This window comes from Aquarana catesbeiana, linkage group LG01 (genome assembly GCF_042186555.1).
Source record: "Aquarana catesbeiana isolate 2022-GZ linkage group LG01, ASM4218655v1, whole genome shotgun sequence".
Taxonomy (NCBI): Eukaryota; Metazoa; Chordata; class Amphibia; order Anura; family Ranidae; genus Aquarana; species Aquarana catesbeiana.
The window spans coordinates 669,617,868-669,645,530 of record NC_133324.1 but is presented as its reverse complement, the minus strand read 5'-3'; the positions used below and the strand labels follow the sequence as shown (position 1 = coordinate 669,645,530).

The 27,663-nt window shown below is 41.4% G+C and overlaps 1 long non-coding RNA gene across 2 annotated transcripts; it reads left to right on the top strand.

The window, feature by feature from the left end:
- The first annotated feature begins 8 nt into the window (after positions 1-8).
- On the top strand, positions 9-18,423 carry LOC141110736 (uncharacterized). Of its 2 annotated transcripts, XR_012236329.1 has the most exons (4): positions 9-1,392; positions 7,236-7,657; positions 11,778-11,956; positions 17,823-18,423. It is a non-coding gene; the product is annotated as an uncharacterized lncRNA (long non-coding RNA). The 2 variants fall into 2 exon arrangements; XR_012236328.1 differs by lacking the exon at positions 9-1,392 and having other exon boundaries at positions 5,134-7,657.
- The last annotated feature ends 9,240 nt before the right edge of the window (positions 18,424-27,663 follow it).

Below are 27,663 nucleotides of genomic sequence, written 5' to 3'. Positions count from 1 at the left end.
GGGGGTAGTCTATTAAAGATATTCACTTTAAGGCTGCCCTGTTGCCTTTGAAAACAAGTAAAATGAAAAAGTTCCTGGAATAGAAGATTGTTTATATGCCCTTGTCCTGCATTCTTGAAATCTTTGTTCTATCAAAGAGCTATGGCCACCTGAAGAATCTTTGCATCTGTCATATTTCCTGGTGTGTTGCATGTCTGGTGCCCCTGATGTGTGCTGTGGTTCAATGTGTGAGCCTCTAAGTCACTGCAGGATATAGAAGTGATGTAAGGGCCTTCAGAATGAACTTCAGCACTTTGTAACTTGCAGGGGGTACAGCTATTCGGTCCTTTCAGGAGTGGTGAATGGGAAGATTCTCCAAACGATCATAGCTCACCTACAGAGGAATTTCTTGCTATATTAATTGAAAATTAAACACAACACATTAGCTACATGGAACATTAAAAGTTTAGTTCACCTTTATAAAAGAATTTGCAGTGCTGTATTTCTGCCTTGGCTTCTGCAAACCGTGGCCAAAAAAGGTGGCATTCTAAGCAATCTGCACTGTCCTGCATATAAGGTAGGATGAATGGTAAGTTGACTGTGCCCCCATCATCTCAGGAATGAGCATGAAGCTGCTATATTGCTGGTCTACAAATATTCACATGTGCAGTTTGCTTTCTCTCCCTGCTGTAACATGAGAGGGGAGAGTGCACTGTGCATATACAGGTTAGAGGACAAGGAATAGCACACTGTGCATGTGAGAATTTGTGGACAAAAAATATAGCAGCTCTACACTCATCTCCATGAGGATGAGACATGCTTAAAGTACTATCTGTCTTTGCTTATATGCAGGATGGTGCTGATCATTCAGAATACTACTTTTTTTTTAGGCTTTAGGGAGCTGCAATATACCTAGGGTTGCCACTTTTTCTTCAAGCCAAGCCCGAACACTTTAGCGGCGCACAGCAATTTATTTATTTTTTTAACATACACTATAGGACTGTAACAAACCTGGGACACCTTTTGGGCGCTCCAAAGAGAATAGTAATGTGGCGTGCATAGTGCCCCCCCCCCCCACCCTCCTGTCTGAACATGATTCAAAATCCGGACTGTCCGGGTAAATCCTGGAGAAGTGGCAACCCTAATTATACCTACAAATATGTCATTTTAAGGAAGTTCAATTTCTCTACACTGTAGTAGTTGTAAACTACTTATGCCCCTAACTGCACCACACATTTCATTATAAAGGTGAAATAAGCCTATAAAAATAATAAAATGTTACAAAAATGAGAACTAAAATCAAGGGTGCTTGCTCATTTAACACTTTATATTTTAACTTTTAAGCGTGCCAAATTCCTGTAAACCCATTACTAATATGCCTTGAAGAAGCCGACATTATCTTACAAGAAGCAGGTAAGGCAGGATTGGGTGTCTTTGAAAAGTAAGTTTGTATCAATTCTCTACTGTACAACTGCAACTCACATTAGATTTATTTGCTGTGAAGTCAAGCAATCATTGATGTATTTGTGAAAGTATCTAAAAAGCTTGGATAATTTCACTGGATCATGTCAACTAAAGGAGGAAAGGCGGGTTGCTAGTCCTCGGAAAACAGGGAAGAGGAGAGAAATTATGAGCACAAGCGCATCTGATTTCAATATGATGACCTTTTTCCTCCACTGAATACTTATCTGAAGTATGCAGCTTATATAAACAGGTATTATTAGGTAATTCAATAAAGCACCCTCCTTCTGTGTAAGCAAAATATACTGTAATGCTTCTGCATAGAGCATACTGCTACTATCAAGTTATTGGCTATACATTTTATTTACATTTCAGTTTGCGTTCAAAATACACATCCATGTTGCAATTACAGTAGGAAAAAATAATATTTTAATCCAGTAAAATGTATATGAAAACATACTGCAAAGAATAAAAGCACAATATCAAAGTTTATGTGGTAAACAGTGTGAAAAATTGTAAATGTTTAGAAATATTTTTAATTCTTTTCTGCACTTTAATTTTATGTGTTGATATTACAGTACACGGGCAGTAATGGATTTAGTAACATACTTTTTTACTGGTATGTTTTATCACATACTTAGTTCTTTAAAGCGAAGTTCCACCCACTTTTACAACTTGGTCTAGGAAAGACCACCGCTCCATCCCTTGTTTTAGAATAACTTTTTTTTTTCTTTTTTACCTTTTCTGAAATACATAGTATACTTCCATGCTAGCTTGGTCGCGGCCCAGTGCGTCATTTCCTCCTTCTCCCCCACTGCCTTCTGGGACCTGTGTGTGGCCCAGAAGACGACGGGGCTATTCAGAAAGCGCCGCGCGACTTGCGCATGCGCAGCAGGAAACCGGCTGTGAAGCCTGAAGGCTCCACTGCCGGTTTCCCTTAGTTATAATGGCAGCGCCTGCACCCAATCTGATGGACGGATCGGCCTCGAGGGGCCGACATCGTGGGCTCCCAGGACAGGTAAGGGTCCTTATTAAAAGTCAGCAGCTACAGTGTTTGTAGCTGCTAACTTTTTTTTTTTAAATGTATGCAGCTGGAACACCGCTTTAAGGGGAAATTAAAAATTCTCCCATTCCCTCTTAAAGTGTTACTAAACCCACAACAGTAATATCAGTCTGTATATGCAGTAAAGCATGCTTGTTCTACTCACTGTAAAACCTAAGGGGTTTGATTCTGTCTTCTCTGATCCTCCCCGTCTTTTACTGTCCCCAATCCATCTGCTGATAGAACAGAGCCTTGGAGGCACTCTGCACATGCTCTGTTTGGTGTGTATTGCTAGAGAGTTTTTTTTTCTGAGAGCATACATGTGATCAGCACAGGGCCAATCAGCACTGCCCAGATAGAATGTCAGGGGTCATGCAGACTCAAAGGACAGTCAGAGGAGAATGAAAACTCCCCCTATAAGCTATAACCAGTGCTCAGCTGGACACTGATAGAAGTCACAAGACTGCTATATCCTGCTGATTAGAAAAGGTATTTAGCAGTTTATATTTTCTAAAATAATTGCATTTCCATGTTCTGTGTACTGTGGGAGACCAGATATGGTGAATACAGGATCCTGGGTTTAGTAACACTTTAAAGTATATTTACAAATAAGCATCATGAGTATTTGAATCTGTCTTGTTACCAGCCTCCTGAAATCTCGAAAGAAAAGAGGGATGTCCTCATCAGTGTGCTGTTTTCCCTTCATTGTCCAATTACAGGTTGATGACCAGGCTATATTGATTAACTGCTGTGGCTAAAAGTCTAATGCACTAAAGCCTAATGCACCAAAGAATATGCATGAACACTGACACATTGAAAGGCTTGAGACAAAGCCCCCCCAAAAAATCTCCATGCCTCTACTATATTACCATCTGCAGTGAAATTGTGTGGGACCATTTCTCTGCAGATGGGCCATAGAGTAATCCAACAGCCACATGGAATGTATATAGATCCAGCCTTCGGGCCAAATTAGTGAATCCCTGGCATAGTGATATATGCCCTCTGCCTCCCACAATTGGTGCCAAGCAGGAGAAGCAAGTATGAATGAGTCTCTGCTACTCCTCATTCCTGACTGCGTGGGTTCTTTCATGCAATGAGTCTACAACTGACACAACAAATATTCTGATTAATGCAGCCAGCACTTCTTTATTTACTGACACTATTGTTGCTGCTGGAGGAATCTACTTTTGTTGCTGGAGGAAACTATTGTTGCTGCAGGGATCTATTGTTTTCTGAAGGAATTTATTGTTTTCTGGAGGGATCTATTGTTGCCTGGTGGTCTTTTGTTGCTGGAGGGATCCATTGATCCACTATTTTTGCTGACAGGGGGTTCTACGATTGCCGCTGGGGGATTAACCAATTACTTTGGTTAATGCTGTATATTTCTTATGTGCTGTAAATCTCACTGCATTTCTTTTCATCATTAACCACTTAGGGACCGCCTACCGCAGGTATACTGGAAGACAAAAATCTGCAGCTGATGGCTTGTAGTTCTCAATGAACTACGTGGGCTCTTGTAAGTGCTCTTGTAGTTAATTGATCTTCCTGCTCTCAAGTAACTGCCAGCCCATATTGGAGAACCTGCAGGAGCCTGATATTGCACCTGTTATCCGCTGATTGTTGATGCAATGCTCTGAAGGCTCCTTAGAAAAAAATAAAAAATGATGTGTATTATATGTAGGGGGTTGTCACCATTGTCAATTCTTTGGGATGAATGACATTTTTCAAATATAACATTTTTATTGGTTTAGAATACGGGTAAGGCAACACTTAAATACAACAATAACATAAAACAGTTACATTTATACTTTTTTGTTATCACGTTTGTACAAATACTGAAACCATGGAGTGGTATATCACAGATACACCCCGTAGTTTTTTTGGGTGATGTTACAGTAAACAATTCTGTGCTGCCTGCTCTCTGCATACATTTCTAAAAATAGACAGGGCAGTGTAAGCAGTTCTATGAAAGAGAAAGGAGAAAGAGAAAGGAGATGTATGAAAAGAGTTGGTGAGAAAGGATCCTGGAATCAGGGAAATGTTAAAGATGATAGGGAGAGGGAGGGGGGTCGGGGAGAGAGGGGATAAGAGGTTGTACAGGGGAGTGGGGTTGAGTCTGGTTGGCGATGGATTTTTAGCAGTCATATGTGTAAGTGGACCTGTGTCCCTTATTCCTCTAGGAGCTGAGTAGTGAAACTCCTTCATCCGATAGAATAAACAAGTTCCATAATCTCCACATTTTAGAGTGTTATTCCTGTTTATTTTGTGTTGTGAGGACTAGGTCCTCCAGTTTGTTTATATCCTCTACCCTATGCAGCCAGGTACCAGTCGGAGGGGGGGGGGGTGTTTGTTGCTTCCAGAATAGCCGAATACAGGCTTTAGCAGCATTTAGTAAGTGTCTCACTATTGATTTTTGGTATCGCTTTGCTGGGATTTTGGTAACATGGAGCAGAAAGAAGGCTAGGTCATCTGGAATATTGCAGTTCGCAAACTTTTGGGTTACATTCAGAACAGTTGTCCAAAAACGTTGCAGCTTCGGGCATGCCCAGAAGATATGAAAGAGCGATCCTCTGTCCGCCTGGCACCTCCAGAAGCTATCTTTGGTAGTCGGATAGTACTTGTGCAACAATTGTGGTGTATAGTACCATCTAGTCAGGATTTTATAGTTAGTTTCCTGTACGTGCGGTTCAGGTCTGCTTCCCACTTCTGCAGCAAAGATAGTTGTGGCTGTTCAGGTGGGGAATTGAGTAAAGCGTAAGTTTTAGATAGTACTTGTGGCAGAGTGCCATCATCCACACAGTATTCCTCAAAAGTCGTCAAGGCCCAATTGAAGTGGCTAGGATTAGCTAGTGAATGTAGAAAATGATGTAGCTGTATCGCGCTCCAAAAAGGAAGTTGGAAACACCCATCGTTGTCCATCAGGGACTGAAGGGAAGGCCAATGATCACCTTCCAGAAAGTGGAGGGTGCAATCTCGACCTGTCCGAGAGAGTGCCTGGAATTCAAACCGTCCAAGGCCCAGAGGGAATGCTGGGTTGCCTAAAATAGGGAACAGTGGGGATTCTCCGGTGGAGAGGGAAGCTGAGGAGATAGCTTTGGATCCTAGGCGTATTCTGGCCCCCATTAGGGAATGAGACTTCACTGTATTGGGTATACCGGAAGGGCACCACACAATTCCTTTCAAGGGGATAGTCGTCTGGGCCTGCTCTATTTGGACCCAAGTTTTATGTGTTTCATGATGGCTCCAGTCTATGAGTCTCCCCAAATGTACTGCCAGGAAGTACTTCTTCACCTCTGGGAGGGCTAGGCCCCAGTAGTGTTTGGGTAACGTAAGATATCTTCTAGGAAGACAAGGTTTTGAATGGGCCCAGACGAATTTGGTAAAAAGTGAATGTACTTGAGTGAAAAATTTTGATAGGATCTGTATTGGTAGGGTTTGGAACAAGTAGAGAAATTTTGAGAGTACACTCATTTCAATAAGATTGCACCTACTGAACCAGGAATGTAATCCCTTATGCCAGCCCTCTAGGAGGACGTGAGTCTCGGTCAATAAAGGCGGGAAATTAAGCTCATAGGTGCAGGACAGATCACTGGGAATAAATGTGCCTAGATATTTGATAGCACAGTCTGTCCATTTAAATTTGTAAGTTGATTTCAATGGTGTTAAATGGGCAGGGGTTATGCTGAAGCCCATTGCTGTTGATTTTTTTAAGTTGATTTTTAGATTTGAGAATGCGCCATAGGTTTCAATTTCCTTGAGAAGGTTGGGAAGTGATATTGTGGGGTTGGTCAGTGAGAAGAGAAGATCATCAGCATAAGCTGAGATTTTTTAGTGTGAGTCGCCTATAGTTTTCTATTCCTGATATATCTGGGTTCAGACGAATTCTGCAAAGGAAGGGTTCTAGGGATATGGTGAAGAGAAGAAGGGAAAGCAGGCATCCTTGTCGTGTGCCATTGGTGATGGCAAAGGGTTCAGATAAGATACCATTGGCCTTGACCTGGGCTGTAGGTGAGGAATACATTTTATTAATCCATGTAAGCATATTAGTTCCTAGGCCGATATGTTGAAGCACCAATGACATATAGGCCCAGTTAACCCGGTCAAATACTTTTTCAGCATCCGTAATGAGAAATACGCATTTTCCTGCATTTATCTCGTAGCTGAGTTTGCGGCAGAATTGAAGTGCCGCTTTAGCCCTGTATTGTAGGAAATCTACTATTTACCGCCGAAGAGACAGTAGTTTGAACTCCAGTGAAGGGGTAGGTGTTTGTTTATGCTGTCATTCCATCATGTGTATTTTGTTAAGGAGTGTGGTCATTTGTTTTTCCCGGTCTCTCTTTATACATGTGCTGTGTCTGATCAGTACTCCTCGGATGACCATTTTGTGGGCTTCCCAAAGGATACCTGGGTCACATTCTGGTTGGTCATTGGCAGAAAAGTAGTGTTTAAATTCATTGGTGACGTCTGCTAGGACTTCTGGGGTCTGAAGAAGACTTTCGTTCAGTCTCCAAAAATGAGTTTTAGTGGTCGGGACCGTTGAAAGTGAATACTGTATAGATACAGGGGCATGATTAAAACACATGATGTTCCCTATGTCAGAGTTAGTTACTGCTTGTAATTGTTGGTGAGGGATCAGAAAGTAATCAATTCTTGAGTACACCTTGTGCGGGGAGGAGTAGAAGGTATAATCTCTCTCTCCAGGGTGTTGTAGTCTCCAAACGTCTAATAATTGTGCTTTATGCATGTGTTGCAGTATTCGTCTATGAATGCCAGTGCGGACAGAGGACATGCCCAACGATGTATCCGTGGGAGGAATCAAAGGGGTTTTGAGATCGCCTCCCAGAATCAACCGGACCTCCAAGAAGTCTAGTAGCAACTCCAGTACCCGGTGGATAAAGAGGTCCTGATGGTCATTAGAGGCATAAACGTTAGCCAACGTCACTCGTGAGGTGCCGATGGTGCCCTTCAGAAACACGTATCGGCCTGTACTATATATCCGTGTGTCTTGACAAGTCCAGGGTAATCTGCCAGAGAGGAATATGGAGACCAATTTTGATTTGGCGGCAACTTTAGTGGCATGATAAGAAAAAGGATAGAACCTGTTTTTAAGGCTAGGCGGCCTGTCCGTTCTAAAATGTGTCTCTTGGATGAACACTACGCCGGATCTAGCTCTTTGTAAGTCGTTAAGGAGCATGCACCCTTTATCTGGTATGTTTAAACCCTTTGAATTTAGCAAGATTATTTTAATTGAATCAATCGCTACCTGAGTCAGGGATGAGAGGTGGTGGTGGTGGGGGTCGAATATAAATAAGAGTGAGGAAAAGGGATATGAGAAGTAGAAGATAGATAAAGAGAGGGTAAAAGGCAAAGAGGTGGGAGAGAGGGTGGATTGGTCAGCCAACCCAGCCTCATCCAGCCACCCCAGCCTGAACAGTAAGTAACGGTATGCAAATTATAATTACAGTAAGGAAAATAGAAAACCCTTAGCAATACAAAATAAACAAAACCAACCCCCTCATTGTCATATGTTGCAAACATTAACAACAGGCATCCACATCCAACGGTCGGGTTGCTCAGTCTAATCGGCTTTTCCTAGGAGGGTGAACCTACCTAGCGCACTCCAGTCGGAGCCTATGTGTTTGCAGCTGAACTACCTACCACAGGCTGGGCATCAATTTAGGCTGTAATGTGCACCAGGTGTAAGCACCCTAGTATTGAATAGTACACAAATATATCTCCTTATGAGCACAAAGAGGAGAGCATCCTCTCAACTTCGGGGAGTGCCCTCATAATGGACCTTATCTGTCTGGATGGAGCGGTCCAGCATCCCCCCAAGGACAACATGCAAGGGAGGAGGGGAAGAACAGTAGCCCCCCCCAGTCACCCCAGAGTGCACTAAGCAGTGCTGTCACCACAGTAACCCCAACTATCTCCCCGTTCGACGGAACCTAGCTGATTCTAGTGAACAGGTGGGATCAAAGCACCAGGGAGAAACCCAAACCAGCATCCCAGCATATGCAAGGGTAGGAGCTAGCTAACTGGAGACTTATCCAGATAACAAATAAAAATGAAGGCATCAAAACCTCCTAGTTGTGGTGTAGCTCAGGCCTCCCCCTCTGGGACCCGAGCCCCCCCCACCACAGCTGTACACACAGTGTGATCATTAGTACCAATATACATCCCCAGCGGGGACATAGCATCGTCAGGTTTAAGTGCCTCATTACCTTATTCCGGTCTTATCTTTATGAGACATAATAGTCACGGGTTGTGCCCACACCTTTAAAAGATTAAAACTATAAAGACCTTAAAGTCATCCTACATTGATAGTCATTATTGAGTGCACTCAAACGCCCCCCCGCCTCTGTGCTGCGACAGGTAGTGAGTATGATTTGGGGGCATCTCGGCGGCAGCCAGGGCACAGCTGAGCTTGCAGGCACTTGGCAGGCTGTGGTTTTCTTAGTAAGAGAGAGGGATCCACCAGACAGCAAGAGCCAGTCTGGCAGTGGGGTCTAGTGGTCAATCACCCGCATCAAGCATAAAACAGCACTGTACCATAGGTGAGCATCCAAGTGTTCCCTTACGGGCTTCGTCCGGGATATCTGTTGTGAAAGCCGATCTCAAAATCTGATGGGAGGGTGTGAGCATCCTGACTCGGGTAACAAAGTGGGCAACAACCAAGAACATGGCAATGCAGGGGAGCAAATGACAACTTTCTCCTAGGTATGATCCTTAGGTCTCAGGAGATGGCTCCAGCGAGGGCACACAGGAGCTTCAGTGAATGCTCTGCGGTCTGGGTGAGAGATTCCTCCGCGAGTTGGGTTGACTGGAGTGGGCGGTGGGTCTCGGCAGGAGTTGCAGCCAGTCTGGCACTGGAATCAGATCCATTCCCATGAATTTGAAAGGAGCTGTGGCCTCTGGAAGGCCCCATAGGTGCAGGTTGTTTCGCCTGTTTCGATCCTCGAGTTCCTCCATTTGCAGTTGTAGAAATACTGCTGATGTGGCATGGGATGCTTGCTGGGATTCTAACACCGTTGCTCTAGAGCAGTGACTGAGGCTTCACCCACCTCCAGGCGATCTGATACTGCCCTGATGTCTTTTTTGATGGCATCCATTTCTGCATGGTGGGTGGCCTCCAATCTGCCAATGAGGATTTCGATGTCTGATCTCATCGGCAAGGCTTGTAGAATGGCTCACAATTCTGCATCCGCTCTCAGGGTAAGTGGCTGATGTTGAGAGCCTTGTGGATCTGAATGGAGAATGGCTGTTATGTCTGAGAGATTGTCGTCAGGGAGGTTGAAGAGTCCCGGGGTGTCTGTGCCTCGTGGGTAAGTGGATCCTAGTCCGCCATCTTGGCAGCCTGATAGCTCTCCGGTAATTGTGAGAAGTAACTCTGGATTTCACAACTTCGGGGCTGTGGTTTCTTTGATCACTTGCTTCCTTTACCCTTTCATTTGCCTGCTGAGTACATACCGGGTAGGTTTGATTAAAATAGGCCGGGGTGGACAGGAGAGGGCCGGGAGCTCCTTCAGCACACGTCTTAACTCGGCCATGTCCAGACCACGCCCCCCAAGTATTTTTTATGTGCATTATTAACTAACATCTGGCAGGATATAACCAGTCTGGAACCTAAAAAAGTAACTTGTTGCCAATGTTATTATTATTTATTAGAAAGAAGTTGAAACCTTATGCCCAAGCAGTGTTAGTCCAATATATCAGTTTAGTGTAATACAAAAAATGCTATTATAAAACATTTTTATGAGGCCAAATCTATTTTATTTTTGTTTGGATAAAATGGGGGAGGATTAAAACCCTGTTGGGACTTTACTGCTGCAGGTGTACCTGCTAGGGAGATTAATCATCTCTAGTAGGAGACAAATCCTACTAACCACTATCTCCGGGACAGGAAATAAGGAAAAGTACATACCATCAGAACAGAAATAAGGAGGAAATCTTCCCATGATGACACTTATTCTGGTGACAGCTGTCTAAAGCTGGTCATAAACTGATCGAAACTCACCCATTTCAGAAAGGACTGGCTGAATTTCAATTAGCATGTGGCCATTCCCGCTCAACAAATGTTAACCATTTGGCAGACTTCTATCGAAGGGACATGTTGCAGCCACTGATCAGTGTATTCTGACAACAGTGGGTGCCATTGTCAAAATATAATGTCCCAGCAGAGGAAATTCCTCAATCCAACCAACTAAAAATTATCAGTGAATGGCCAGCTTAAAAACTAATTTCCCCTACTTTGGAGAGATTTCCTTTCACTTTCTGTTGGGACAGTGAGTGCGTTGAAATATCAGAAAGCAAAAAATTACTAGGGGCTTTAACCATTGGCGGCTAGTCCATTTTGGCGCCCGGGTGCCGCCTCCACTATCTATCTATCCACAGCCACCAACCCCTATTCTTGCGTCCGCCCCCTTTCAGGACACTGGGCGCATGAATTACAGCAGCGGGGGGGGGGGGGGGTTGAAGCACCTGATTAGACCCAGAGGCTCTAATAGGTTTCAAAATAGGGTGGGATGGTGGCGCAGAGCATTGCGCTACAAGCCCACCCAGGTGTTACAACAGCGACTGAATATTCGCTATTGAAACAATGATCCTCAATCCAGCCAATCAGAAGCGGGTCTAAGACCCGTTTTCTGATTGGCCAAAAAGAGAAAAATCAAAACACAAAAAATCCAGTGCTGCAAGGGTTAAAGAAAACAGTCTGCAACATTTGAAAAAATTATATTGAGTAATGAATAATTTTATTCAAAGTCAGTGTCTCAGCTGGTCTGACGTCACTGACCCATGTGAGAGGGAGCTCCATTCCACCTTCCCTGCTGCACGCGGCTGTGATATCCACCACTCCACACGCTGGATCTCTTTCTGTCGCTGGTGAGCTGTGTCCCCTGGGATTATATCCCAAACCCAGCAAGGACTCAATTGGCTGCCTGCTTTTGATCCATCCCTTTTTCCTTCTCCCCCGTTCTTCGTTTTGGGAGAACGATTTTGTTTGGGACTCAATTCAGCTCCTTGTTGCTCAATGGATGGCTAGTGACCAAACCTGTTTTATCGTTCTATTCTTATTGTGAGTGTATAGGACTGCCTTATATCAACTGCTACTTTGAATAAAATTATTATTAATCAATATAATTTTTTCAAATGTTGCGGACTGTTATCTGTAACCCTTGGAGCGCTGGATTTTTTGTGTTTTGATTGTCAGATCCGTTTCTACCAGTTATGGTTTCTGTCCAGCTGCACTGGGCACAGAAGAAGACTTAATTCTTTATTTTTGATTGCTCCTCAGGTTTCCACTATTTAGCGCTGGGGTTCTGTTGTTTTTACAAAAAGAGAAGAATCCCAATTAGCCACCGAGGAGGAGGGAAGAAACAGAAGTCACTGCGATGCCCGTGGAGAGCAGGGAAGCCACCGAGTAGGGGAAGCCGCCGGTGAAGCCCGGGAGAAGCGCTGCCCACCATAGATGGGGTAAGACCTCCAGACCAGACCGACCAGGGGTGGATGTGCTGCCTCCCCCCCCCAAAAAAAAATTTACCACCAGTAGCCACTGGTTTTAACCATTACTTACTTTATCTCAAACGAAATGTTAGTGGAGGGCTGCTGCTCAACAATACCTGGGCTATACTGAACTGATATAAAGAGATATACAACTACAATAGTTGTAAAGAAATTTTTTTCATGTAGAAAAATAGAACCATTTTATATTTTAATGGCACAAGTATTCTTTTTTTTAAAATGATGTATTTTTCCATCACTTAGAAAAAAAGTACTTCATATTGAGATACATATAACTGAGAAGGCAAATGCTGCCATCTAGAGAGAATTCATAATGGGAATCTGAAACTTCTAAATATGTGCTAAAAAAGGCCTTATCTATTTTAACACTGCAAGAGCAGGTAGCACCAAATCTGAAAGCACTATAAAAGCTCATAATGTACCACATTCTACAACACTTTCAATACGAAGAACATTCCCATGGTGTGATGAAAATATTCCACAGACACTCATTCTGTTTTAAAAGCTGTGATTTTCTCGGAACTGAGGGCATATTACGTTTTAAGACTTTTCTAATAGGCAGCTAGTTTACAAAGTGGGAAAGTGATATAGTCAGTTTACATTAGGAATGACACTGGTTTTGATTTACTAAAACTTGAAAGTGAAAAATCTGGTGCAGCTCTGCATAGAAACCAATAAGCTCCCAGGTTTTAAGCTGAAGTTAGAAGCTGATTGGCTACCATGCACTGCTACACCAGATTTTGCTCTGTCCAGTTTTAGTAAATCAACGCCACAGCTACTTTCTCTAGATACTTCCAGATACTCCATTTAAGAGGATCCATGCTTTCCTGTCCTGAGATCTAGATATATACAGCTTTTATGTGCTAAAGCAAAGTTTTCTAAGGCAGGCCATGTAGGGTTCGAATCCTGCTGAACCGGCCTAGATTGGAACCGTGTTTGGTGAGGCTGAATGTACCAAGTTGATCAATCAATCAATTTGGGTACAACCAGCCTGCTGGGTTTTACCTGCGATTATCGCTCGCGGCTGCTAGCAATAATTACTGCTTTCTCCCCGCCCCCCCACTGTGAGTCTAAATATTTCAGTACCGAGGCCACATCATATATTTTACAAACATTTGCGTGCTAAAAAAAATGTATTTTATAAATAACTGTATAAGTTTTACTTTTTTTTGTAATCCATATGATATGGTTCAGAACAAAAAAGTAAGAAACAAAACGAAAAAATTAAAAAAATATATAGACTACTTTATGGATGAAATTCATAAAATAGTCAGTGACTACTACCAGGCAACAAGACAGTGACAACTTAGCAACCTTTATATCAAGAGCCCTTTACATCAGAGTCGGCCCTTACTGTATATCAGGAGTCCCCATCAGAGTCTGCTCTGACATCATTGTCCCCATCAAAGTCCACTTTTACATTAGGGACCTCCTTCAGAGGCTACTCTTACATTACCTTACATGGCTTTAGCAGCAGGGTGGGAACTTGGAGGCTGCACACGTCTGAAAGGAGGCATATGATGTGTAATAAAAATATGAAAAACATTACAATACACAGTTAAAATGAACCTTTCCATTCTCTAATAATGTAAGGGTGCCCTAATCTCCACTTCAGACCTCTCTGTTTGTATGCAAAAGGCAGTTGAGCACAGGAGGAGCAGAAGTGCAGCCTTGACTGACAGCCTGGTTTTAGCTTCTCTATGCTTTATAAGGTACCCAATGGGGGTAATAAGTTGCACTCTGATGACTGACATGAACAGATTTTTCGTTTATTTATTCCTTTGAGTAAAGGAAGATAAATTGAATAGATTGTATTTGGCATACTGGCACAGGGAAGGTCTGCTTTAACTAAAATTAAATCATACTAGTTTTCTTAATATTTTCATAAATATTTATTTAATCATACCTTTTTATACAGTTGCTGTAAAGTGGATTTCCAGACAATATTTTCTTTATTTTAGAAAAAGTCAGAAAGGCTTAGATCCTTGTGTTTTTTGGGTATCCTTTATAATTATGTGGGGTTTTTACAAGGGGCTGGTCACAATGGACACAAAGGTCACAAAGCTATTCAAAAACTAAAAAATGGAGTTTAGAGTTCCAATGAGAATTCCATTTTAATGTTTAATTCACAAAAATACCATTTTGGCTTTTGCAGTCATTAACTTCAATACAGGGTACTTTTACCCCCTTCCTGTCCAGAACAATTTTCAGCTTTCAGTGCTCTCACACTTTGAATGGCAATTACTCATATATTACTCACATGCGGTACTGTACCCAAACAAGTTTTTTATCTTTTTTTCACACAAATAGAGCTTTCTTTTGGTGGTATTTATTCACCGCTGGGGGTTTTTTCTGCAATATATAAGTGAAAAAAGAGCAACAATTTTGAAAAAACCCCCACTTTTTTTAGTTTCTATTATAAGATTTTGCAAATAAGTAATTTTTGTTCATAAATTTGGACCAACATTTATACTGCTAGATATCTTTGGTAAAAATGACCCAAATTAGTGGATATTATTTAGTCTGTGTGAAATTTAACAAGCTATGGTGCTCATGCACTGATGGCCTATCTCATTCCTAAGGCCTTGAAATGTCAGGTCACGAAAGTAAAAATACCCCCCAAATGACACATTTTTGGAAAGTAAACAGTCCAAGGTATTTAGTAAGAGTCATGGTGAATTTTTTGAAATTTTAATTTTTTCCCACAATTCTTGGGAAAATTATGAAATGATTTATTTATTTTTTTACTCCAAATTGTCATAATAACAAGTTATTTCTCACACTCAGCATATGTATACTTCCAATTACACCCCAAAATACATTCTATTACTCCTCCAGAGTATGGTGATACCAGATGTGTGAGACTTTTTCACAGCCTGGCCACATACAGAGGCCCAACAGGTACTCTGGTACTCTGATGGGCTGCAGATAGGTACTCGGGTACTCTATTGGGTTGGAGACAGGTACTCGGGTACTCCAATGGGCTGGAGGCAGGTACTTGGGTGCTCTGATTCGCTGCAGATAGGTACTTGGGTACTCTGGGCTGGAGACAGGTACTCGGGTACTCTGCTGTGCTGCAGATAGGTACTCGGGTACTCTGGTGGGTTGCAGATAGGTACTCTGCGATGGAGACAGGTACTCATTTAGTCTGATGGTCTGCAGATAGGTACTCAGTGCTGGAGACAGGTACTCAGGTATTCTGATGGGCTGGTGACAGGTACTCGGGTACTCTGATGTGATGGTGAAAGGTACTCTGTTACTCTAAAGGTCTGCAGATAGGTACTCAGGTACTCTGATGAACTGGTGACAGGTACTTGGGTACTCTGATGGGATGGTGACAAGTACTCGGGTATTCTGATGATCTGCTGATAGGTACTCGTGTACTCTGTTGAGCTGGTGATGGGTACTAGGGTACTCTGATGAGCTGGTGATGGGTACTCGGGTACTCTCATGGACTGGTGACAGGTACTCGGGTATTGTGAGGGGTTGTGACAGGTGCTCGGGTACTCCGATGGGCTGGTGACAGGTACTCTAATGGGCTGGTGACAGGTACTCTGATGGGCTGGTGACAGGTACTCTGATGAGCTGGTGACAGGTCCTCTTTATTACTGGGGGGCAATCAGTGTGTATTGGTGTGTACTGTAGGCGGTAATTAGCTTCTACCGCAATCTTCTCCTCACACACGATTGGTGTGTGAGGAGAACACAGTAACAGCTAGTTACCGTGGCTAGTTTACATTCTGTGACTGGCAGTGATTGGACACAGCTGGTCACATGGTAAAGAGCAATTTCTATTGGCTCTTTATACTGATCAGGGATGAGCTGTCTCCCAAGGGACATGCCTCATTCCCGATTGCTGCTCTGTCTTCAGAATGGGGGAAGGTATAAATATTCAAGACTGGCCTTGGAAAGATAATCTTCTCCAAATGTCCTGCTTGGAGGATGGACGCAGTTGTATGACTGATCATCCTAGGCCTGCTGTCTGAAAAGGGGGACTATGTGATTAAATAGAGGCCTGGGATCGAGGTCCAGAATGCTAAGAAAGGAAATTGAACGGCTCATAAAGCGGTCATGCGGGGTCATCTTATTAACATTGCATCCGGTAAACATAAGGCTAAACTAACTGAATTCTGTTCTCTTACAAAAACATTGGATAGACCATATAACCGCTATAACCAATACCCCTTCCCAGAACTTCTTTAACAAATTGATTGTAAAAAATGGGCGTTAGATCTCTTGCTTTCAGACAAGACCAAGAAGGCCTTGAGATGGTCTAAAGCAAAATTCATGCTATACAGTAACTCTGCTTCTACCATGTTTGCAAGAAAGCTTAACCAAACTGTGAAACCACCTCACACATATAAATTACGCAACTCTGCTGGAGTTTTGGTTTCACACCCGAATGATGTAATGGACATATTTGTAGATTACTAACAAAAACTGTTCGCAGAATCCCAACCGACCCATGACCTGACCTCCCAGTCCTGGTTTGCTAATATGGTGCTGCCCACTCTGTCCAGCCAGCAACTAAACTTTTTAAATGCTCCCTGTATGGCTGCAGAAATTACAACCATTATTAAATCACTCAAATCCTCTACTGCTCCAGGCCCGGATAGTTATACCACCTCCTAATATAAAAAATTTTCACCTATCATAACCCCAAAATTAGCTGCTCTCTATAACCATATCTTGAAGGGCAATAATTTCCCTGTGGAGATGTTACTGGCCAACATGTCCCTTATCCCAAAACCCCATAAAGATCATTCACTTCCCCAAAACTTCTGCCCAATCTCTGTCATCAATAATGATTTAAAGATCTTTGGCAGATTGATGGCGGACAGACTGGCCTCCGTCATTACAACCCTGGTCTCACCAGATCAAACCGGGTTTATCCCCGGGAGGCAAATTACCAACAACATCCACCTGGTCACTAACATTATTCAGGATGCAAATTTGCAATATAAGCAGGTACTCCTAAGCCTTAATAGCCATAAGGCATTTGACAGCGTTAGCTGGTCATACCTATAGCATTTATTGCCCAGATTTGGTATCACAAGTGACTTTCTGAAAGGCTTTCATGCTCTATACAGGGACCTCCAAACCCATATCAAATTACCCGGAAAATACGACCTCAGGCCCAGGGGTTAACCTAGCTAAATGCTCTGCTATCCTAATAAATATACCAAATGAGCTGGTGACCTCTTTGCAGCATCACTTCTCATTCGCATGGTGCACTCAAATTTTTCGCTACTTAGGGATACAGGTCACTCCCACTTTTCAAGCCCTGTCTCAGGCAAACTATCACCCTATAGTCTCTCATATCAGAACCCTGTTAAAGACTTGGGATAAATATCATATTTCATTCCTGGGCAGGGTCACTGCCATTAAGATGGCCATTTTACCCAAAATACTCTTCTTTTTTTTCTATGTCTCTAAGACTTATATCGAATCACTTCAAAAAGATATTAAAAGTTTATATGGCACCTCAAAAAACCACGATTCCACAGATCCCCACTGTACAGACCCCAACCCCTCAGGGTCTGGGCCTCCCGAAGCTGTGGCGTTATTATATGGCGGCTAGACTTGCCCAAGCGGACAAGTGGCATGCCCCTTCCACAGACATCCCTTTGCTAGCGTATGAAATGTATTCCATTCACCCCTTCCTTTTATCTGCATTATTATGGTCCAGATCTACTGTATAAAACCGGCTCAAGTTGTGTCATTTAATACTATTGTATATTAATCTCTATGTCTGTGGTCCCTTTATGACAGAAAGTTCAAATTAATCTCTCCCCTCTTTCCCATATACTCCTTTCTAGGGGACCCAGATTTTCCCCCAGCCTTCAACAACAGAGATCGCTTCCTTCAATGGTGCAAGCCTGGGGTAACAACGTTTCAACTCCAATCAGAGCACACTTTACCCCTCTCTGAACAATTTTCGATACGCGCAAATCAAGTACTTTTTCCACAGCAGGGGCACCCTAGAATCCCGAACGCATAGCACCCAATTAGACCGCATATGTGCATGTTCTTCCAGAGATAAAGGTGTTATATCTAAAATCTATAGCTTTCTCAATGAGTTTGCTCTTGTGGGAAAAACTAAACCAATGCTTAGCTGGGAGAGAGATAAAGGTCATGCTTTTGAGCCCCCTGAATGGGAAAAGATGCTGATAAACACGTTCAAGAACACCTGGTCGCATTTAATCCGCGAGACAGCTGTCAAGCTTCACACCAGGTGGTATATGACGCCCACAAAACTTCATTCTATATACCCCACAGTGTCTCCACAGTGTTCCCACGGCTGCCCTGACCTGGGTTCATTAACCTATATTTTTTGGAGCTGTAAATTTCTTAAACCCATTTGGCAGCAAGCAGCTACAAGGAAATCCACTATTGCAGGTTGTTTAATCACTCTTACCATATCTTTTATAGGCGCTAACTTTTATCCAATACTGATGACTCTGTCTGATATACTGCATGTATGTTTTTGATCTTTCAATAAAAACTTTTCTAATCAAAGAGGAAATTGAAGCACAATGGAAGCAGTGTTAATTTTGTCTATGAAAATATTTTGGTTGACTAAATTAACACTATTTTAGCCAGCTAAAATACAACTAAAACTAAAACAATTCTAAACTAAAATATGAGTAAAACAAAAATAGCATTTTAGGCAAAAGATTATGACTAAAACTAAATTGAAATTTGACGTTAGAATAACACTGCACTACCACATAATAATAAGTAGGGGGCATCTACTAAGCTGCTGAAAGAAAAAAAAAAGAAAAAGGCTTTTCTTATTTTTTGCGAAAGCATTACAGCCAATAAATTGTTTTATATTTTAAAGTTGCACTTCTGTTTGTCATAAAGCACTATTTTTCTTTGTTTATGAAGCTTGGTTTTATTTATAAAGACTTTACAGATCACGACAGCTAAATCTGTGTTTGTAGCGCGTGTTCAAACCTTACTACCATAAATAATAATATGTTATTAGATTTTTACTCCAGGAGTATATCATGAATTTGGTGATTCTGGAGAAATGCTCAAATAATGCACTACAATTTAACTGAACCCATTAGATTTTAGTCAACTAAAATGTAGGATATTTTAGTAGACTAAATTGTACTGGAGATTTTAGTCGACTAAAGTACAACTAAAACTAAAACAATTCAGATGACTAAAATATGACTAAAGCTAAAATGGCCTTTTAGTAAAAAAACTATGACTAAAATGAAATTGAAATTTGACGTAAAAATTTACACTGGGGGACTTTCAACCCAACTGGGGTACCAGTAAAAAAGAAATTCATGTTTAACTGCTTTAGCCCCTGAAGATTTTACCCCCTTCCTGACCAGAGCACTTTTTGCGATTCGGCACTGCGGCGCTTTACCTGACAATTGTGCAGCCGCGCAACGTTTTCCCCCATAAATTGAGCTTTCTTTTGGTGGTATTTGATCAGCTCTGCGGTTTTTATTTTTTGTGCTATAAACAAAAAAAGAGCGTCAATTTTGAAAAAAAGCAATATTTTTTACTTTTTGTTATAATAAATATCCCCCAAGAATATATAAAAAAATCAATATTTTTTCTCAGTTTAGGCCGATATGTATTCTTCTACATATTTTTGGTAAAAAAAATCAAAATAAGCGTATATTGATTGGTTTGCACAAAAGTTATAGAGTCTACAAAATAGGGGATAATTTTATGGCATTTTTATTATTTTTTTTTTTATTAGTAATGGCAGCGATCTGCGATTTTTATCGTGACTGTGACATTATGGTGGTCACATTGGACACTTTTGACACTATTTTGGGACCATTGTCATTTATACAGCGATCAGTGCTATAAAAATGCACTGATTACTGTGTAACTGACACTGGCAGGGAAGGGGTTAAACACTAGGGAGCGATCAAGGAGTTAAGTGTGTCCTAGGGAGTGATTATAACTGTGGGGGGGTGGGCTATCACTGACATGACAGCGATCATTGCTCCCGATGAGAGGGAGCAGTAGATCCCTGTCATGTCACTAGGCAGAATGGGGAAATGCCTTGTTTACATCTCCCCGTTCTGCAGCTCTGTGACATGATCGCGAGTCTGTGGAACCCGCTGGCACGGTCACGCTGTATGCGGCGGGCACGCGTGCGCACCCACTAGACCCGCAAATTAAAGGGGAGGTACAGGTATGCCCATTTGCCCACCGCTGACGTTGTGCTGACATATATAGGCGTGCAGCGGTCGGCAAGTGGTTAATATACACAGTTATGTGCAGATGAAACAAGTAAACAGAATTTGCTTTTCACAATTGAATAGTTAAAGTTTGTATTAACGCAATTTATTGTGTGAAAAATCACAACTTATTTAGTAAATCAGTCTCCATATATCAAAAGGAGGCAGTTTAAAAAAACAAAAAACTGTTTAGGTAAAGGGATTGTAAAGTCAGAAGTTTTTTTTATCTATGCATTCTATGCATTAAGATAAAAAAACCTTCTGTGTGCAGAAGCCCTCCTCAGCCCCCCTAACACTTACCTAAGGTCCCTCTCTGTCCAGAGATGGCCACAAGTGTCTCAGCTGTCTGAGATTCATTGGCTTTCACTGCTGTCAATCAAAGTCAGCTAGCCAATCAGGAGAGAGAGAGGTGGGGCCGGGCCAGAGCTCCATGTCTGAATGGACACAGGGAGCTGTAAATCATCTCGGGTGCCCCCATAGCAAACTGCTTGCTGTGGGGGCACTCAACAGGAGGGAGGAGCCAGGATCACAGAAGAGGGACCCGAGAAAAGGAGGATCCGGGCTGCTCTTGGCAAATCCACTGCAACAGAGCAGGTAAGTATAACATGTTTGTTATTTTTATAGGAAAAAAAAACAAGACTTTACAATCACTTTAAAGCCTGAGCCTGTCCTCAACAAAAACATTTGAACATTTAGCATGTCAGATTATTCAAGCACTTTGTTTTCACCGAGTCATGAGGGTTAATAATAGATGAATAAAATGAAGCTGAATTCACTTTGATAATCCAAATACGGTCGGGTAAAAATCTTTTTTTTTTTACATCTCCCCTGCAAGTGATTGGATCCTTACAGCTTTGATTTATTTACTAAGCTAAGTGAACATTTAAACTCTATTTGATTCAGCTTTATGCAAAATAGTGTAATAAAGTTCTGCAAAATAGTTGAATAAAGGCTCCTAAATTGTTGATTAATGCAATGGCTACTTTTAATGGTCAGCTAGTTATAGGTGGGAACTGCTGTGCTGCGCAAGCCCTTAGCAGAATATTTTTGAGAATAGTAAATCTAGCATGGACTGTGAGAATTTATATTAACCCCAGCAGGTGACCTAGGAACAGATATCTATGACCTTTTAAAATTTGGTGACAAATATCATGTATATGGGTACCAGTAGATACCCTAATTATTGTTCTTGGAGAAAAAATGTAATTGGCTGGGTTTGGAAATGTTTATGGCTTTTGTTTAATTCAAAGGCAGCACTTTAATTGGAATGCTACCCAAAACTGGTTTTAGTTTTGCAAAAGAAACTCTGCAATGTCTTTAACTGCAATGTGTCCCTGTTGGTGGGTTTTTCTGTCCTGTCCTGTCTTAGTGGTCATATAAACCCAGTAAGGTAACAGCATGTGCCATGTTATTTGAACAAGAAAGTTCTTTGTTGCTGGCTATATTTCACCTGTCTCTACTTGATAATAGAACAGGAAGTGAATCAATATTTCCCTACTACCCTGTTTCCCCGAAAATAAGACCTAGCGTGATTGTCAGTGATGGCTGCAATATAAGCCCTACCCCCCAAATAAGCCCTACCCTGTTTCCCCGAAAATAAGCCCTACCCTGAAAATAAGACCTACAAGGACTTTAACGAGGGCTTATTTGGGGGGGTAGGGCTTATATTACAGCCATCACCGACAATCACGCTAGGTCTTATTTTCGGGGAAACAGGGTAGGGTCAGAAATAGTAATAACATTTGTAGAGGTTATAGCCCTTTCCCTTTCTATCCAATACAATAAAGTTCCATTTTAGTGATTGAGTTCAAAATAAAGATTAAAAGCAGTTTTGCTACTGGACTAACTCATTTTTGATTAATTATATATTAACCGCTTCAACCCCGGAAGATTTGGCTGCTGAGTGACCAGGCTTTTTTTTGCGATTTGGCACTATGACGCTTTAACTGATAACTGCGCGGTTGTGCGACGCTGTACACAAACAAAATACCTTTTTTCCCACAAATAGAGCTTTCTTTTGGTGGTATTTTATCATCTCTGCGGTTTTTATTTTTTTTACGCTATAAACAAAAAAAGAGTGACAATTTTGAAAAAAACACAATATTTTGTACTTTTTGCTATAATAAATATCCTCTTTTTTTTTTTTTTTAAAAAGCAAATTTTTTCTCAGTTTAGGCCAATATGTATTCTTCTACATATTTTTGGTAATAAAAATTGCAATAAGCGTATATTGATTAGTTTGCACAAAAGTTATCAGGTCTACAAAATAGGGGATAGATTTATAGCATTTTTATTATTATTTTTTTTTTTTACTAGTAATGGTGGCGATCTGCGATTGTTATCGTGACTGCGACATTATGGCAGACACATCGGACAATTTTGACACATTTTTGGGACCATTGGCATTTATACAGCGATCAGTGCTATAAAAATGCATTGATTACTGTAAAAATGTCACTGGCAGTGAAGGGGTTAACACTAGGGGCGATCAAAGGGTTAATTGTGTTCCCTGCTAAGTGTTCTAACTGAAGGGGGGATGGGACTTGCTAAGGGAAGAGATAGATTGGTGTTCATACTTTGTATGAACACACGATCTGCCTCTTCTCCCCTCAGAGAACCGGTTCTCGCCGTGTCAGGAACGATCGCAGGAGCCCGATGGTCAACGCGATCGCTGGGCACTCGCATCGGCTCCGGGGGCAAGCAGCGCGCACGCGCCCCTAGTGGCCACAAATATAAGCAACGTAGCATAACGGCGATTCGCGCAGCCGAGCCATGTTGCCGCAGTACAACTGCGGTGGCTGGTCGGCAAGCGGTTAATGTGCAATTAGGGTTCATGAAACTATAAAATGTTATAACCTTTAGTGAAGCACATACAGCGTTTTACTTGATATTTAAAGATTTAATGATATAAACATAAAATTTTTTTTGTCCAGACTTTATCGGGTCCCTGCAAATTGCAACAGCCTTAAGATAATCTACGAAGTGTGTTCAATAGATGCAGCAGTTACAATGATCAGTTGTGTTTTACCTAAAGAAGACATAACAGTTTGTCAGGGATTTATCTAAAAAGCCCTCTGACATCTTTAATGCATTGATGAATTTACAGCTTTGCTAAGGAAACTACTTATACCAGTTCGACAAATTCCTTTGCTACAGGATTTTCTAATTGTATAATAGCATGGGATGTCCAGCTATACAGAGGTCATGTTTGTTTTATATTTCTCTCTTCTCTAGGCTCCTTACATGTACAGAAGAACTTTTGTAATCTGAACAATGGAAGTTTAGAAAATATACATAATGATAAAACTCGTATTAGGCAATACATGTTTTGCTGTTTCATGGCTATTTTTCTCCTCTTAACAAATTATATTGTAATTCCATAAAAGACCCAGGATTATGAAACACAACAAGGGATTCAGATATAAGGAAGTCACTAGAAACCATTTAGGATAATAAAGACAGAACAAAGTACACAGCGGAGGGAATGTTTTTTCCCTTTTTTTTGTTTTGTTTTGCTTTCTTATTATTTGTACATTTTCAGAGGGAATTTCAAATAAATTAAGTTGCTAATTTTTTAATGCCAATTTTGCAGTTTGCCTTTTATTTCTAAGAACCTATATAACTGTTTTTGATCTTGCCTGAAATTTAAAAAATCTAATATTTTTTTTTAATTTGTATCTTTTTAAATACATATTCTTTATTCTCTAAATTGCTACACAAAAAAGACGGTGTTATATAAATCCCATATATAATACTATTAACTACAAGGATTATCGTCATTGAGCCCACACCTTTCAAAGCAAGTCAGCAATAGATAGTACAGACCTTTCATAAATACTGTCACTTACTGGGAGGTTGTTGGAGCTGCTGTTAAAAACCTTTGTTTTTTTTATTTGTATATATGTAGGGATTCTGCCTTAAGCTGGAGTGTCCCTAGCCAACAGAAGAGCTGGTGTGTTCCAGAAAAAGCAACATGGCAAGTTTTCAGACACCAACTGCTGCTATCCCCTTGTTTAAAAGAGTGACCAATGGGAAGGTAAAGGGAACCTTTGTGGATACTGGACTTTGCATGAAACCATGAGGGAGCCTAGCTTTGTAACACCTTGGGTGGATATGAGATTGTGGGCATTGAGTGTGAAACTGCTGAAAGTGTTTAACGGCTTTTAGACTATGTAGACTGTATAGCTGGTGCAACCACTGTAGGGACTTTCTGCTGGCAGTGTTACAGTCTAATCTGCAAACAATTGTACTACAACTGGATATGCCATCAAGGAGCCTAAAACTACCGCTATGGTCAAAACCAACTCCAAAAAGAGTGGCCAGCCAATGGCTGCAGCGCTGATCAGTGTATTCTGATGCTGCCAGAATACCAAGACACAGTAACAGAGTTTCCTGCATCAACATTGCTTGTGTTTATGTGGGGATCTGTGGGTCCATGCAACCTGGTGGTTGAATAAAGAAAAAAACAACTCAATGTGTATACCCTGTTTAAGAGACTCAGACTGTGAAGTATGAAGTATTTATCTCCTAACTACTGTGTTGTCTGGGTATGGGAACCCTAAATAGTTAACCTCCCTGGCGGTATTCCCGAGTGTGGCTCGGGGTTAAAATTCAGTACCATTAGCGGTAACCCCGAGCCACACTCGGGATCGCATTGCAGGATCCTGGGGCGGCTTTACTTACCTTGTCCCCGGGATCCTGCGATGTCACCCGCAGTGTCCGAGGACTCCGTCCTCCTCCGAAGCCTCTCCGTGCCAGGCTCCGTTCCCTGCGAGCGGCGCGACGCACGGGGGCGGAGCCTGGCGGCAAATTAAAAAAAAAGTAAAAATCATAACACATACAGTACTGTAATCTTACAGATTACAGTACTGTATGAAATGATTTCACATCCCTTTTGTCCCCAGTGCTTTGGCCCATGCCCTGCATGCAGTTTTACATGATATACACTGTTCTTTCTGCCTGGAAACTGGAGATTGTCCATAGCAACCAAAAAGTGTCCCTTTACGTCAAAAGTGGCTTTAGACCAGCTAGAAAACAGCGATAGTAAATTAGAACACTTGCAGAATTGAGCGATAGTGAATTGTGGGGAAATTTATTTTATTACTATTTTTTTTTTTTAATTATTTATTTTTATTTATTATATTATAATTTATGTTTTTGTGTTTCAAACTTTATCATACCCGGGATATCTACTAGACTCTGGTTTGGACAGATTTAAGTGTGTTATTGTTAAGATTTACAGACCTACAATATAAAACGCCAAATTTCCATGCAAAATAATTGTACCGCTTTCAGCACCTAAAATCCGAAATAATCATACCGCCAGGGAGGTTAACTACGTTTATATATATATATATATATATATATATATATATATATATATATATATATACACTTGTAGAGGAGAACCGTACTCTGCTTACAGTTTAGTGCCAGCAATCAGGTCTTCCCACCGACCTTATATATAGAAAAAAAGTCCAAGAGGTTGCTGCACTTAAAAACTTCTTTGCTTCTTTGCAGCAACCTCTTGGACTTTTTATATATATATATATATATATATATATATATATATATATATATATATATATATATATATATATATACAGTATTTCACAAAAGTGAGTACACCCCTCACATTTTTATAAATATTTTATTATATCTTTTCATGTGACAACACTGAAGAAATTACACTTTGCTACAATGTAAAGTAGTGAGTGTACAGCTTATATAACAGTGTAAATTTGCTGTCCCCTCAAAATAACTCAACCCACAGCCATTAATGTCTAAACCGCTGGCAACATAAGTGAGTACACACCTAAGTGAAAATGTCCAAATTGGGCCCAAAGTGTCAATATTTTATGTGGCCATCATTATTTTCCAGCACTACCTTAACCCTTTTGAGCATGGAGTTCACCAGAGCTTCACAGGTTGCCACTGGAGTCCTCTTCCACTCCTCCATGATTGACATCATGGAGCTGGTGGATGTTAGAGACCTTGCGCTCCTCCACCTTCCATTTGAGGATGCCCCACAGATGCTCAATAGGGTTTAGGTCTGGAGACATGCCTGGCCAGTTCATTACCTTTACCCTCAGCTTATTTAGAAAGGCAGTGGTCGTCTAGGAGGTGTATTTGGGGTTGTTATCATTTCGGAATACTGCCCTGCGGCCCAGTCTCTGAAGGGAGGGGATCATGCTCTGCTTCAGTATGTCACAGTACATGTTGGTATTTATGGTTCCCTCAATGAACTGTAGCTCCCCAGAGCTGGGAGCACTAATGCAGCTGCAGACCATGACACTCCCACCACCATGCTTGACTGTAGGCAAGACACACTTGTCTTTGTACTCCTCACCTGGTTGCCGCCACACACGCTTGACACCATCTGAACCAAAAAAGTTTATCTTGGTCTCATCAGACCACAGGACATGGTGCCAGTAATCCATGTTCTTAATCTGCTTGTCTTCAGCAAACTGTTTGCGGGCTTTTTTGTGCATCATCTTTATAAGAGGCTTCCTTCTGGGACAACAGCCATGCCGACCAATTTGATGCAGTTTGCGGCATATGGTCTGAGCACTGACAGGATGACCCCCCACCCCTATAACATCTGCAGCAATGCTGGCAGCACTCATATGTCTATTTCCCAAAGACAACCTCTGAATATGATGCTGAGCACTTGCACTCAACTTCTTTGGTCGACCTTGGCGAGGCCTGTTCTGAGTGGAACCTGTTAAACCACTGTATGATCTTGGCCACCGTGCTGCAGCTCAGTTTTAGGGTCTTGGTATCTTCTCATAGCCTAGGCCAGTGATGGCGAACCTTGGTACCCCTGATGTTTTGGAACTACATTTCCCATAATGCTCATGCACTCTGCACATCTGGGGTGCCAAGGTTCGCCATCGCTGGCTTAGGCCATCTTTATGTAGACAATTCTTTTTTTCCGATCTTCAGAGAATTCTTTGCCATGAGGTGCAATGTTGAACTTCCGGTGACCAGTATGAGAGCGATAACACCAAATTTAACACACCTGCTCCCCATTCACACCTGAGACCTTGTAACGCTAACGAGTCACATGACACGGGGGAGGGAAAATGGCTAATTGGACCCAGTTTGGACATTTTCACTTAGGGGTGTACTCACTTTTGTTGCCAGCGGTTTAGACATTAATAGCTGTGTGTTGAGTTATTTTGAGGGGACAGCAAATTTACACTGTTATACAAGCTGTACACTCACTACTTTACATTGTAGCAAAGTGTCATTTCTTCAGAGTTGACACATGAAAATATATAATAAAATATTTTAAAAATTGTGAGGGGTGTACTCACTTTTGTGAGATACCGTACATAAATATATATATGTATATATATATATATATATATATATATATATATACACACAGTACTGTGCATACGTTTTAGGAAGGTGTGAAAAAGTGCTGTAAATTAAA